The 14,294-nt window shown below is 41.3% G+C and overlaps 1 protein-coding gene across 12 annotated transcripts in view; it reads right to left on the bottom strand.

The window, feature by feature from the left end:
• Window positions 1-13,904, bottom strand: part of Phf21a (PHD finger protein 21A) — a 211,926-nt gene extending 198,022 nt beyond the window's left edge. For 8 of the 12 annotated variants that reach the window (XM_008834168.3, XM_017798445.2, XM_008834165.3 and 5 more), the window contains exon 1: window positions 13,577-13,904. The gene's annotated coding sequence lies outside the window, so the exon portion shown is untranslated. Of the gene's footprint in view, window positions 1-11,451; window positions 11,511-12,429; window positions 12,825-13,576 lie in introns of those variants that run through there. The other 4 variants (XM_029564069.1, XM_017798444.2, XM_008834162.3 and 1 more) reach the window with 3 other exon arrangements.
• Window positions 13,905-14,294: the final 390 nt, after the last annotated feature.

The raw sequence follows: 14,294 nt of genomic DNA on the forward strand, positions 1-14,294 counted from the left end.
TCTGTGAGTTCAAGGCCAGCCTGGTCTACATAGTGAGTTCCAGGGCAGCTGGGGCTACCGGGAGACCCCTGTTTAAAAAAAAAAAAAAAAAAAAAAAAAAAAAAAATCACTCCAATTTAAAAGCCCCACACCTTTTACCAACTGTCCTCCCCCTGTCCCCATGGCTGCCTCTTCTCCACAAAAAAATGGCCTAGCCAGGGCAGTCATCACCAAGTGGGTATGTGCCCCCAGAAAGAGTCACAGGAATGATTACAACCTGCATTTTTAAATCTCGTCCTTTGAAAATTTCAACTTTCCTATCTATATATTTGATAGCCAACAGAGAATATCAGTTCTGATTATTATACATTTGCTGGGAGGCATGATTTGAAAAGGGATGGAGACCACTAATTTAAAAGTTAGTGAAATTCGGTTCTGACTTTAACCTATTCAGATTCAGTGTCTGCCTCAGTTTCACCACCCACAAGGTTAACAGAACTCTTCACTTATTAGACCACTCTGAGCAAGAACAAAATATTCTCTAGGGCAAGGCCTGAGCCACTAGAAATGAAAAGCATATTTATAAATGCTACCAGCAAGAAATCCTCTTAACTTGGCTTGTTGAAACACTGACTACAGAGGGACGAGCTGCTGTGCCACCAGAGCTGAGTCTTAGAACACTACGGCAAGGCTTCAGCTCGTCACCAAATGTGGGTCTAAAGACACAAAGGCACCTGTGATGCAAGGAGTATATTTTTAGGATTAGAAAGAATTTTTTTAACTACTATAATGAAAAACTTTTCATTACCCATGTAATAAAATGCTCAATTTAAAAATTACTAAGGTGAATTATGACAAATAACCTTAGCAACACGTTAAAACACTCAAACCAGAATCAAAATGAAAAGCACTCAAATAATTTACCTTTAAAAAAAAAAAACCCTCTTTGAAACACAGAGTCACTATTAGCATAGTTAGCTTAGGTAGCTGGGCACAGGTGAAGGGTGAGGTCACCACTAATCAAGTGAAGATGTGAGGACAAGACAAATTCCAAGGCAGTCTTTTCACTCCCACTAGCTGCAGAGGTTTATTATTTAAAACATTACTGATTACTACTAAATTCTACATTGTAAATACCGAGTGAATGCTTGAAAAAACAAAAAAGACCTGCCAGGTGAGGTGGCACATGCCTTCAATCCCAGCACGGCAGAGGCAAGTGAATCTCTGAGATGGAGGCCAGCCTCACAGAGTAAGTTCTAGGCCATCAAGGACTACCAAGGAGGAGAGAGAGAGAGAGAGAGAGAGAGAGAGAGAGAGAGAGAGACAGAGAGAGAGAGAGACAGAGAGATGGAGACACAGAGACAGAGAGACAGAGAGATAGAGACAGAGACAGAGAGAGACAGAGGCAGAGAGAGACAGAGAGATAGAGACAGAGACAGAGATAGAGAGAGAGACAGAGACAGAGATAGAGAGATCACTAGTTTGGGGGGAAAACAAACAAACAAACAAAAACTTGAAAGGCTCATCTGAAAGTGCAACTGCTATTTTTTATAAGTAGTTGCCTGAATAAACTAATAAAATTTAATTCTGATGTGAGTCCTCCTAAATATAGGGTAAAAAACAATATTGTCACTTTATACTGACTGTTTTTTAATAAATAACAATGATCACAAATAAAAATTACTTATAAAACTTTTTTGCCCAATAGAGAAGCATCAGTCAGTTCCAGGGCATTAGGTTTATAACCCCAAGGTCTAGAGTCTCTTCTGACAACCTCACCCCCACTCTCTATATAAATCCTAGTTTATAATAAGCAAGTATTGAAAATAGCCACCCTTCTGGGGCTGGAGAGATGGCTCAGTGGTTAAGAACACTGGCTGTTCCTGCAGAAGACCCAGGTTTGAATCCCAGCACCCACATGGCAACTAACAACTCCTGTACATAACTCCAGTTCCAGGGGATCCGACAGCCTCTTCTGTCCTCCGTGGGCATTGCATGACATAGGTGCACTTACCAACATGCAGGCAATACACGCATACACATAAAATGAAAATAATAAAATATTTTTTAAAAAGAAAATAGCCACCCTTCTGAAAAAAGTAAACTCTAGCTGGGCGTGGTGGCGCACGTCCCGAGTCCCAGCACTCGGGAGGCAGAGGCAGGAGGATCTCTGAGTTCAAGGCCAGCCTGGTCTACATAGTGAGTTCCAGCCCAGCTAGGGATACAGGGAAACCCTGTTTTAAAAAGACCAAAAAAAAAAAAAAAAAAAAGAGTAAACTCCAGGAGAGTATATTCATGGTAAAATTCCACTCATTTTTAAAACATGTACACACATACATATATGTATGTAAACGTACACGAAAAGTTTAAAAATAGGAGATGACATTAATTTCTCTAGACATGTATGTTGCTATAATGACTTTCATAACACACTGTTTTTAGATTATTTCTTAAAAGAAAGGCCATTAAACTACTACTCTAAGATGCTGATAAGTTAAGTTACATGAAGACTGACTGGAACTATGAATGTAAGCTATTTGTATCAACTAAGAAAATGTGTAAAACTCAAGTTAAATTGCAAGCCTTTCATAGACATCAAGCCCCACCTATGCCACTGGAGGAAGTCACTTGGCAACTGCTCACAACCCTGAAGAAAAACAGGCACTGTCCCAAACATCTTCCCTTCCAATCCATCCTTATGCTTCCAATATCTAACAAAGTCACCAGACCTCAACCACATCAGCACCAAACACTCAAAAGGACAGTGACTGGGGCCACTTGGGTGCACTGAAAACTACTATAATGCTTCCTAAGTTTCTAGGGAAAATACAGTTGCACTCTGTTGTTGATTTGTTTCTTTTTTGTTTTTGTTTTTTGTTTGTGAAGCAGGGTCTCCCTATGTAGCCCTGGCTTGTCTGGAACTAGTTATATAGAACAGGCTGACTCATAGAGTCATAGAACTCACAGAGACCCACCTGCCTCTGGCTTGAAAGTGCTGGGATTAAAGGCATGTACCACCAGGCTCGGTAAGCACTCTAGACTTAAAAGCAGGGGGTTAGGATTAAAATATGTGCCTGATCCAGGTTGCAGCATTTGCTGCCTGGTTGAGCCCAGGGAAACCCCACTTCCTCACTTGTACAATGGAGGCAGGAAAATAATAGCAAGTCCTCAAATATATCTGAGAATTAAAATTAAATGAGATGCTTATGTATAAAAATTTTATCAGTACTATATATAAGCACTCAATGATAATGAACATAACCTTACTATATAAAAATTGTTTACAACTTATCTAACATTTACAATATCTGTACCTGTATCATTTTTGTAAAACAAAAATACATTGATATATGCTTGGCATTAACACATGAAAATATTTTTCAACATAAAACTGTCCACAATTTAAGTATGTTAACACATCAGTATATTTATCATCTTTATATTATAATGCACACACACAAATGTAGCAGTGAGTTTTTATTGTCAAGAACAAGTTATAAATTTTTCTAAACATGTCAAAAGCTTGTCAGAACTGAGAGTGGTGGTACACACCTGTAATCCAGTGCTTAGAAGGCTCAGGTAGAAGTTCCAGGCCACCCTGAGCTATACAGCAAGACTTCCTCTCAAAAAAAGCCAACCACTGTGGCAAAGGATGGGTCAATAATTTTGGTTTATTTAGATTCTAACTCAGACACTTAAAACTTTGTAAAATAGTACTAATATGACAGAGATATTTTTAAATACAAATTCAATTCATATATACTGCATTAGTCTATAAAGTACATCTATGAGTATTCTCTCATCTAGTCCTTTTAAGAGCAAGCTCTTATTTCCCACAGGGAAAACTAAACTCCAGCAAGGCTGAATTTCCCAATATATTTCCTTAAAACCATCACAACTTACACTGACCTGGGGCATTTCTTAAAAATGAAAGAGGACTGTGCTCCCCAACTAAAGTGTGAGGACCACAGTGAAGATAGAACTGTCCAGTTACTCTCCCTCCTTACTTCCAACAGTGGCATTCCATGTGTACAACTAAGTACCCAGAAGGAGAATTCATATAAGCATGGTTAATTTCTGTAGTGGCCCATTAATACCAAAAACCATTTTTCTCCTTATGGTTAGCCTTTCGTATTTAACTTTTTATGACTGTTGAATTTATTTTTAATATTAATTTTAAAAACAAAAGAAAATAATATAATTTATAATACAGAAGCATATTCAACCAGATTCCATGAATTTCTGACACTTCTAAAAAAACCTACTCAGTGTCTAGTGCTAATAAATTATAAATCACTATTATGGGAGGGCAAGGAGGTTAGTATTACAGTCAGTTGGTTTGTTGCATAAACAAGTGCTTAAATACTACTAAAGAAATAGACTTTGTAAATAAGCTCAGCAGTGGTCAACAATAATGTTCAAAGAATTCCACTCTAGGGAACTGGTACTGGCTGAGCAGGTAAGGACAATGCTCTGATTCTGCACACGTTTAAAATAAGACACACAATGTGTGGATTTGTATTTCTATTTCTCAATATTTCTAAGCATCTCTTTCTCATCTCAAACAGTTAAGTCCTAAATTCAAGAGCCTAATACAAGTCAGTACCTTAAAAGAGAAAAAAAATATATAAATACTAAAAATCCTTTTGAACGTAACAATAAAAGAACCACCCAGAGTTGGAGTTACATTTTATCTCTGGGCTGACATTTTCTCTCTGGGGCTGCTAGCTGCCTGCAATACTTCAGTCCCTTAATGCTGTGAACCATGGCCAGAGGTTTGCGCTTCTAAACACAGGTCTTCCCTAAGTTCCATGCACTGTAACACTAACAGCATTTGGCAGCATCTTATTTTCATTAGTCAACTATTTGGATGTTCTAATAGTGCAAACATTATGAGCAAAGAAATTATCATCTTTTGAACTTTCTGAAGTCAACTAAACACTCATGATACAGTGACAAGTTCTGCGCAGGTAGAAGAAAGAACTAAGAAACGGGACAAGCACCGCCACACCTTTACCATAAGCCGAAAATTGCAAGGGTTTTTTTTAATTTATGTATTAATTTATTTACTTATTTTTATTTTATGTGTATGAGTGGTATGCCTGCACGTATGTAAGTGCACCTTTGTCATGAATGCTGGTGGAGGATAGAAGAGGGTGTCAGATCCCATGGAACTGCGGTTACAGCTGGCTGTTAGCCACCCCATGGGTGCTGGGATTCTTCTGCAAGAGCAGTCAGTGCTCTTAACCACTGAGCCATCTCTCCAGTTCCCAAAAGGTCCTTTACAACAACCCAGGGCTCTAATCAAATTATAATACAAAAAGAAGAAAATATATGAAGCAGATTACTGTAAAGAAAAATGACAGTGACTGCTGATTCTAAGCATTTACTAAGCGTTACTATGTGCCAAGCACTATGCTAAGTTCTATCCCAGACTGATACATTTGATCCCTGCAACAACCCCTGAAGAGTTAATAAAGTCGCTTCTAAAGAAATTATTGAAAATTTACAAATGAAAGTCTAAAGAACTTATTTTAAAACCTTCACTTTTTTCTTTACCTTTCAGGTTACGCCTTTTAGTGTTCAATTTATATTGAACAGGGTGTAGTGGAGCAGGCCTATAAAATCGGCACTCTGGAGCAGAGACAGCAGGACCACAGGTGGAGGCCAGCCTCGGCTACAGAGCCAGATCCTATCTTAAAGGCTGAAGCAAGAAGAACCCTTGAAGCAAAGATTGAAGGGTAGCCTGGGCTATACAGCAAGACTGTCTCAAAATAAATGAAATGACATAATCTAATTACATTGAATTATTTATTTTCAAGAATTTGTGTCCCAGTTAGAAGGTACTGACAATGGATTACAGAAGAGTAACAGAACTCAGAATTTAAACTGTTCTGTCCAGCTTAATACTGAGGAACTGTCCCCACTGGGAGGAAAGGAGCAGCATATGCATCGGGCCTGATGAAAGCTGCTTCTGATGCCAACCCACATCAGCAAGCAATGACGCTCTAGTTACAGTGACCTACTTCATCGCACCCATAAAAATTACTTACAATTTCTAAGTTTTGGGTGTTATTTTACATTCAAGTCTCACAGAAGCTGATAAAAGCACTAAGGTAAACTGAAGCACCAGGTTGCTAATCAAGCCTCACTTTAGTATCAAGAAAATCATGACATTATTAATCAAACTTTACTTCAAAAAAAAAGTTCTTAGAGCTTTGGGAAGCTGTGTATAAAATGGAGTAGACAAGAAAGAAAAGTTCGCCATGCTGCTTAAATCAACTACATGCCCCAGCATGCAATGCTCTAGTCTGAAGTTAAGAAAAAGCTGCAATGCATCCTGGGACTTGTAGTAAGTCAGTCAATTCATCACAGCAACTTTCAACAAAGTCTGAACTATCTAGCACAATCTGACTAGATCTCATTTTCAGGGTTTGGATCTATTTTGTTTGTTCTCTGCTCTGGTACAATTTCTCCAGCACTTATCTGTAAAAGTGTCAATTAGCACTAACATTTTCATAACAGAAAAACCTTACAAGAAACATAAAATGTTTTTTAAAAAGATTCAGCATGACAGAAATGTAACTTTGTAATTTAAAAGAAAGTTTTGTTGAATCAGTTTGAACACTTATCTTTCCTCCCCTCCCCCAAATGTTTTTGTTTTACCATGTTTCCTTTAAGTATTATTCAAGATGTAGTTTTAAACAATTTTTCTTGAAGTCTCGCATGCAAACATTTCCCATACTTTCGTACTTGCCCACTAGGAAATATATTTTTACAGTAATAGGCACATACATCCTCACAAAAACAAAAACCTATTAAGATCCTCTTTTGTCAAATCCTTCATAGCTATGCCCATTATTCCTCACCCCTAACTCTATACACACATTTCTAAATGGAACTCATAGAAAAAATATTCCCAATAGGAATAGGCCCAATTCTGTCATTAACAGGCCTCCTCTGAAAATACAAAAGTTTTTTTTAAGCTTCAATAACATGTCCAAACCCAAGCTGATAACCCTTAAGTGTAATTTATGTATATACAGTTCCCACAGACACCCCTATTTTCTGCAAGACTCTGGAATGAGGCTGAGAAAGAACTAAATGCAATCTGCCTCAGGAGGCCGACCACAGGTGGTGGGTTATTTTCAGGCAAAAGCACCTTCACAAACATGCTGTAGAATACAGTTCAAGAAATTCCCAACAAGGAAAAATAAGCTGGCACACAAATGTAACACAATCCATCTAGAATTCACCTGCAACACAGGCTAATACCCTTCGCCATCCAAATGACAGGTTACTAAAGTCTGCAGCTTTATCAATACCACCACTGTCCATAAGGCCAGAGATAGCAGTTGCCATGGTTACTATCACCCACTTTTATCAGGAAATTATTGTCATTACCCTGAAGTTTTGGGTACTTACTTAAATTTAAAAAAAAGTTCAGGGTTCTGACTGTTAACTGAAAAAAATCAACTACTATTTGATTTGTGTGTCACTTCAGAGATGCACATGGTTAACAATACTTGGATCTGCAGCAGAAAAAAAAAATCAATTCCTTTCTGCTGCTCCTTCTCCTCAAGTAGACAGTTTGTATTCTCAATGCAGCCAAAACAATAAAACAAAACCCATCTTTTTGCCTTCTGTGTTTAACTTATGTTTTTCCCCTATGCCCACAAATGGAATCAAAATAAAACCCAGATCATCAACCTCTTAGGCCCATCCCCTTCCTATCTCCGTATTACTGATCTGCTTTCTCTTCCACTTTAAAAAGCAGAAAACTTGTGCTTAGCGAATTCCAAAAGAGAGGACAGAAGAGTTTCCAGCAAATGTATAGGAACTCTTTATGAGTTAAAATAAGGGGAAGGGAGGAGGGGGTCGTGCAGAATGTTGGAAGGAGAGAAGTGGAGGAATATTCAAACTGCCACTGGAGCCATGTAAAAAAGTTACTTCAGCACAACACTAAGGATGAGTGAGCCTCAGAAGCAGTCTCTACATGGCAGGAGTTCACCACCACTCTAGAGCCAGGAGTGCACTGGCGACAAGCAACAGGAAAGTTCTTCAAAGTCTATCCCAAAGGGGGCCTGGTGATGCAACCTGCAATCCCAGCATGCAGGAGGCTGAGGCAAGAATACTGTGGCAAGTTCTAGGCAGGCCAGGGCAAGATCATGTCTCAAAAAAAAAAAAATCCAACATTGTCACAGAAGATAACTATTTAAAGATTTAATACATTATCAAAAGTATGCCCATAGATTCAGAGAAGCATACAAAGGAAATGATGTTCTTTAAAGAAACCTAGTCAAGTTTAATGCAGGACTAACACGCCATCACTTAAAAATACCTCTTGCTGGGCATGGTGGCGCAGGCTTTAATCCCAGCACTCAGGAGGCAGAGGCAGGTGAATCTCTGTGAGTACGAGGCCAGCCTGATCTCCACAGCAAATCCAGGCCAGCTAGGGCTACAGGGAGACCCTGTCTCAAAAAACAACAACAACAGAAAAAAAAAAAAAAAAAACTCTCAAAGCAGCAAAAATACACATGTGGTAAAGTCAATGTCATGAAAACACTGCTACACTTGTAAGGAACAGAGGTGGACAGGAAAGCCCATGTACAAAAGCTCAGGAGAAGGCAACATAAATCACAGACAGTCACTTCCCAGCACAAAATAATATGAAAATATTTCATCTACCTGCATACAGACAGACAGGAATACTGGCAAAGGTCAGACACCTAAAACTACACTCGCTTCCATTCTCCTTTTGAGCAGTAATTAAGCACAAAAGCCTCCAGTAATAAAATACTAAGGATACAAAATTTAAATTTAAAAGCATATTAATGTAACTTTAATTTCAATATTTCTACACACACACACACACACACACACACACACACACACACACAAATGCCTCAGTGTTCACTGTCCCTGGCAAAATGTTACCATCACCATCAGAGGTTTCCTTTTCATCTGAACAGTTAAATGTCTTTCTCACCCTTCACAGGAGCAAGATATGCTCCTAAACATAAAGATTCTCAATTAACTCCATCCTACTTTTTAAATTTACTAGTCCAAATCTGTAAGTAGAGTCTATGAAGAAAGCCACAATCCAAAACTTTAAATTTTTCAGTTTTTACACAAACACACACACACACACACACACACACACACACACACAAACGCGCGCAATATTTAAGCCTCTAGAACTGAGTACTCATTTCCTCATGCCTCTCTAAATTAGAAAAAGTGATGTATATATGTACTTAATACTAACAATGCAGCAATGTACATTTCACTGTGAAGTAAGCTAGTGAGAGTAAGAATTTTTCAGAAAGTTAGCAGAGTCAATCAAAACAATCAAAACTTGAGCAGTGACATCTGTTACTCCACATGTTAAGTCTACAGAATAGTCCAGGAACTTAAAATATTCACAAAAATCAAATACTATCACAAAAATGGAGAAAGAAGAAAACTTTTAACAGGGGACACCCATTTCACAGTATCTTCAAAAGGAAAAAATGATTGCTGTTTGAATCCTGGGTAACTGCCTAGGCAGCATTTTTTAAACAAAAGCTTCAAAAACTGTAACAAAGAGATTTGTGGTAACCACGGCAGTATTCAAAAAAAACAAAAATTCATAGTGTCCAGCACTGCACTTTGAATGCATCAATTTCCTAATCCATATGGGAGGAGTTGGCATTTTAAAGCAGAACTCTGTTCATGTTTTAATTGGTTCTTTATCTCCGCAACTTGGTCTCTGTATTGATTCTGGCAATTTACAAATAACTTTCACATATATTATTTAATTTGATCTTACTGAAAAAAAGTACAATATCATACCTACAAAATTGAAAGTCCATCAAACTTTCTATCTATTTCTAAATTTTCAAAACTTTGATATAAAACTTTTCAAGCAAGGACAGGAGCATATTTCTACTGATAATGCATCTAACACTAAGCATTTCAAAGGACTGTGTACTGTGGATGCTATTAAACTGTTAAAGTAAGCTACTTTCATCTTTATGCAGTTATTGGTGAGTGTTACAAACAGGCATAGCAGCAACCATTAATACCCACAGGTGTAATGTTATTTCCTCATTTTTTGTTTTTGTTTTTAATTTTTTTTTCCTTGAGACAAAGTCTTATTACTATGTAGCCCAGGCTGCCCTTGAATTCCTTCCTAAGCCTACTAGGATGACAGACCAAGTATTGGATTTACAGGAGCACTCCACTTAATTTCACATAAATACTTTCACAAAAACTGAGATCAAAAATCTGTCTTTGAAGGCCAACTTAAAGATAGCAACCACATCTGTAAAGTCAAATGCCTGAGATGGTATCTAGATTAAAATCATTGTCCACAGATTCAAGGACAAACTCAAGGAAAATCTAAATTTTTTTTTCCACTTACATTCCCTCTTTCCAAAAATTCCAACTACTCTATCCCTTATCTACATTAATAGTATAGGAATGTCTGCAAAGTGTAAAGCCCTACATCGTGCTACTTATTGTTTATTGCAACTGTGAAGGCTGTTTTCAAATTATATGTTCAACACCCCACTCAATACCAAACTAACTCCTCTTTGAAGGAAAGTAACCCCAACAGCACTCTATTCCTAACCCCAGCATCTACAATAACAAGCATAAGCAAGGTACAGAGCAGATATCAGATAGCAAATGTAACTTATTAATAGTATTTTTTGAATGCACTTACTCAAAATCTTCCTGGAACTTTAAAGTGTTAATCCTGTTGCTTAGCTAAAGCAGAGTTTCAATGAGTAGTAGTAAGACCCTCAAAATTTTTAAAAATTTCCTGTAACTTGCTGCAGCACCTCCTGCTGGATAGCACTAGAGATCTTCAGGTAAACAGAAGAAGAATTTCTGAGGCAGCTTCTTCCAGGTAATGGAACATGAAAAGGATGGGCCTTTCCAAGCTACAGGAAACAGTGCCCCATCCATTCACTTTTATCTCTTTAAAATATGGCATGGGCAGGTGTCTTTTTAATTATTCCAGCTCCTTGAAGACTTATCGAAAGTAAGACCACCATAAAGCTTTCAAAACTGCCTAAAAACTCATTTAAAATGTCTTCAAAAGCACTTAAGCAAAAAAAAAAAAGACTTCAAAATGGGCAGCCAAGCAATGCCAGTCAAATGAAAATATTAGGTTACCAAAATCCAAAGTCTCAAGTAAAGAAAAGCCCTTGGAATATGTGTAACATGTTAGCCAGATGTTTGTGTTGTTAAGAATGTCTGCACTATTACTGGGTTCCCTGCAAAGATAGCTGGACGTTGCACTGAAGTGCTAAGAACAGAAAATTTTTTAATAAACATGAGCATAACTACGCTCAAAAAATTCCTCTTTGCCATCAAAATATGTCCTAAGATTTTTAAAAGGCATTCTTCAGACATTTTAAATGCTAGTGTTAAACTCACAACACAGATCCCATATACAAGAGAGGAGAATAAGAAGGAACTTACCGAAATTAAAATGAATAACAGTATTCCCAGTAAAAATGCAGTAACGGTTTCCTACAGGGCTGAAAACCAAGTAAATTGTGAAACTTTGAAAAAAAAAAGGGGGGGGGGCTAGCCTTCAAAACCCAATAGAAACGCTGACCTATTTATTTCTACTGCCCAAACGTGAGGGAACATGAAATGTAAACAAAACTGAAAAGTAGGCTCCCCCATCTTAGCCTGTTTCAACCCCCTTAACAGGCCCTCAATAAAGCTGCAGACGTTGATGCTGAATAACCTAACAGACGATACCACCTACTCCGCGCCCCAAAGAACCCCTATAAAGGATGCCTTCTTATAAAGGCTTCCTTCCTAGAGTGCACAACTGCTTAAAAAAAAAAAAAACTAATCAGCCCAAATGAATCTGATTCTAATATTCAGCTATCACTTATTAATAAATAAATGCTCTTCTCTAACTTCCTCAGCTCAAGCCTCTACATTCCTGACACCTACCATTAAGAAAATGCACAACTAACAACCCAGCTATGGGGCAAATCTTTGAAATCCTAAACACAACCACAAAGTTCACTGTCAAGGCCGGTGCTGAGGCCCACACACGCCCGGACCTTCAAATCACATCAAATTCTAGAGATCCATACTCCCAGAGACATCATTTAAAAACAACACAGTGTGGACGTGCAGAGTGAGATCCTCTACTTCAAGACCTAAACAAAGAATATTTCAACATATGACCGGAATATGATGACACCGGATTCACTCATGAAAACAAAACCTGCCTACCACGAGCCGCCGTACCTTCATCTCAACTACTCAACTACTTAGAAATCACTCCAGGCACATCTACACCCCATAACCGGCGTGTGGCCTCCTCCCGGGGTGCAAAGCCAACCAGACAAAGTTAAAGGGAGACCTCCTCTCCCGGGTGCCCCAAAGGTCCACAGCAAACCCCTCCCCTGCCAGGACCACCTTGCTGTTACCCACCATCGCGAACGTGGCCAAAGGAGAAGGAAAAAAAAAAAGAAATCCTAAGAGCACCGCTCAGCAGAATAAAGACGAGAGGGAGGATGACTAGAAGTGTTGGGAACTGCGTGCACGGCGGGGCTGGACCAAACGGAAAGAGTCCCACTCCGCGCGCCCCTCCCCCCGCGGCCGGGGGGAGGGGCGGCCCCTCTGCGAGCGGCCTGTGAGTGCCCGGCCCGCGCGGGGTCCTGGGGCGGCGGGCGGCCGGCGGCGACCGCGGGAGGGCCGGGCCCCGGGTGAGGGGTGCAGGCAGACTCCGCGGAATAACAAGTTGCAGAAGAAGAAGAATAAGCGGAATTTCCCCACCGCTGCTCCGGCCACCCTAGACAAATGCACCAACACACACACACACTCACACTCATACACACACACTCGGGCCCGGCAGCGTCAGCAACTGCATTTTTTTTTTAAAACCAGATCCTCCGGTCACCAAACAAGATGGTTTAAAAAAAAATATCTTCAATTAAATAACCATAATAAAAACTTCCCCCCGACAGCATCCCAGGGTGGGGGGTGGGGAGCCCAGGCAGCCATCCCCCGGCCGCAGGGATTCGGCCCCCCGCCCCAGCAGCGGGGTCCCCCCCTCCCCAGGCCAGGCCCCCCGCCAGGACGACGTGTCGCCCCCTCGCCACCACCCCCGAAGCGCCGCCCCTGTCACCCGCTCCGGCCCTGCACTCAGCGCCCAGGCTCCCGAGGCTGCTCATAAACTTACTTCCAATCTATCCTAGGGAGGGGTGGAGGGCAGAGGGGAAGAAGGGGGAGACCAGGTTTTCCCATTGTCTTTTTTTTCCTGGGGGGGTAGGAAAAGGGCACACGGGGGGGCGCCCCAAAGGGGAAGTTATTGCTCAAATCTCAAGTTGACTGAGGGGTCCTGACAAACGAACACCCCCTTTTCCCTCCTCCCTCCCACACACCCCTCCCCTCCCCCTACCTACCCCCCTCCCACAACAAACTCCAAGCAAGCAGCCCCTGTTCCTTCCCAGAGACAAACACCAGAGACAAGACGGGGGTGGGAGGATGGGGGGGGGAAGGGGAGGGAGGGGAAATAGAGCTACTCAAGAAAAAAAAGAGAGGAGAGTAAGAGAATGGAAAAGCTGGGATACTGCACCCTCCTGCTGCTGGCTGGCTGTCCCCCCTGGCAGCTGGAGGCAGGAACTCTGAGCAGGAGAAGCAGGAGGAGGAGGAGGAGGGAACTCTTCTTCATGGGGAGGGAGGGAAGAAGCTGGCTTGGCTGCTGCTGCTGCTGTGGCTGCTGCTGCTGCTGCTTGCTGCTCTGGGCCTCTCGCACTTTTTAGATATTAGTGTGTTAAGATGGTAGGTTGTTCCCTTCTCCCTCCTCCTCCTCCTCCTCCTCTCCTCTCTCACTCTCTCTCGCTCTCTGTCTCTCTCTCTCTCTGTCTCTCTCTCTCGCTCTCTCTCTCTCTCTCTCTCTCTCTCTCTCTCTCTGTCTCTCTCTCTCTCTCGCTCTCTCTCTCTGGGCTGTTTCTTTCCTCCTCTTCCCCAGGCAAGGGGGGGTTGGGAGGAGGGGGGGGAGGACCTGGAGCCTCCTCCTCCTCCAGGAGCGACACACTCGGGCCCCGGGCCGGAATGGGGAAGGTGGGATCAGAGCATCAGGAGAGAAACTGTGGGAGACAAACAAGCCCAACTCTTCATCCTCCTCCTCCTCCTCCTCCTCCTCCTTCTCCTCTCAGCAGCAGCAGCGAGCACCACCAGCCCATTCACCACCCGGCCCCGGGCCGCAGCACCTCCGCCGCCTCAGCCCGGGGATCCCTCCGCCCAGGCCCAGACACACTCGCCCGCGCGGGAGCCCGCCGCCGCCGTGCGCG

The sequence above is a fragment of the Nannospalax galili genome, unplaced genomic scaffold (assembly GCF_000622305.1).
Source record: "Nannospalax galili isolate Female #2095 unplaced genomic scaffold, S.galili_v1.0 scaffold697, whole genome shotgun sequence".
Lineage (NCBI taxonomy): Eukaryota > Metazoa > Chordata > Mammalia > Rodentia > Spalacidae > Nannospalax > Nannospalax galili.